General features: G+C 37.8%; 1 pseudogene; it reads right to left on the bottom strand.

Annotated features, from left to right (window-relative positions):
• Window positions 1-216: 216 nt before the first annotated feature.
• On the bottom strand, window positions 217-624 carry LOC149228513 (putative DEAD-box ATP-dependent RNA helicase 48 pseudogene; annotated as a pseudogene).
• Window positions 625-1528: the final 904 nt, after the last annotated feature.

The following is a 1528-nucleotide window of genomic DNA, read 5'->3' as shown; positions in this document are numbered from 1 at the left end:
CCCCGCTCCTTTTCTTATCACTGTATTCATCATTATCGCCACTAAATCTTTGCTCCCTCCCAAATTTTTTGCTCCTCCTCTGACCACTGTATTCCTCGTCACTAAACCTCCTACCTCTGTCCGCTCCCATGCTCCTTCCAGAGTGGGTTGTGAAACCTCTAGAAAATAAAATCGACCCTAAGCCATACTTTCTCTGACTATCTTTAACGCTCCCCTTCAAAGACTCTTTCTCCTTATTCCATCTATGAAATTCTGAAGTGTTTCCAGCTCCATCGCCATGAGTAGATGGTGGTGGTGGGTTGGATCGCTAGTCAGCGGTCCATCGTCTTCATTCCGCAGATCTTCGACACCCATCTTCATAAATCTATCAGAAAGTGCAGCAATTTGATTCTTCGGGGTCATGGGACAATGTGAAGGATCTTGTTTGGTGACTTTAATATTACGAGTGTTATCATCATCGTTTTCAAGTATCTTACCTCTAAGCTGGGACCTGATTCGGGCCAAGTAAATCTGCCTATCTTGATGCAAGAGCATTTTTTCTTTCTGTCTGGCCTTATTCTCGTGCAATCTCTTCCATTTCCATTTGTTGAGCCCTCCCAGGAACGTCCTTGGTCCGCCTCCCATGTTCCGACATTGCTCCAATTATCCACAAGTTGATGATGGAATACTAGGAGTTGGATAGATAGAGTTGAACCCCAAATCCATGTGCATTTGGGCTTTTTATTAAACTTTGAGTTGATGATAAACTATTTCTAACCAAACATAATGCCAGAAGACATCTTGACATTACAGGATTTCGATGAAATCTGCAGCGAAAATATTAAACCGGAACAAAAACCAGGAAGAAGGATTCTATAATCAGGTAGTGGCAGATTTAAAATGTAGGGTTTAGTGTTTAAGAAAGAATGTTTGATGGTGAACAAGAGAAATCATGGTCTGTATTGAGCATTCTAGCTTTTCGATTATTAAGAACACGAGGGGCGGGAACCGATTATAGATTAAACGCAAAAAGAGTTAACATTAAGAGAAATATTTATTAAAGTCACAACCTTAATTTTTATGGTGTGGCTTCTACTTTGGGCGTTAGTTAATTGTAATGGCATCATTAATTCGGAAAATTTGGAGATGTGCGTTAAATTGGCAGATTTATAATAATTTAAAAGGGAGTTTTTAAGATATTTATTCAAAAAACAAATTTGTTATGAATATGGTTCACAAAAGTCTAAGATCTAACATATTTATTTTTACAAATGAAATGAGAAAAGGTAAAATTACAAAGTGAGTATTACTTTTATATTACAAATTAATTTTATTATTTTTACTCATATTTATGTGAGAATATCTATCCCCGAAGTTGTATGCCATTGTTCTACATAGGATGCTCTCAAGTGACTTTGAGAAAAAATAACTCAAATCTAGGTGACAAGCAGGTTTTCGATCGACTCATCAGACCATTGACCACATCTTCACCCTCTGCATCGTGATTGAGGAAGCACAACACCGCTCTTTGAAAGTTTATTGTTGTTTC

This window comes from Pinus tabuliformis, chromosome J (assembly GCF_031772625.1).
Source record: "Pinus tabuliformis cultivar Carrire ecotype Pingquan chromosome J, CPIR1, whole genome shotgun sequence".
Lineage (NCBI taxonomy): Eukaryota > Viridiplantae > Streptophyta > Pinopsida > Pinales > Pinaceae > Pinus > Pinus tabuliformis.
This window is presented reverse-complemented; position numbering and strand designations above follow the sequence as displayed.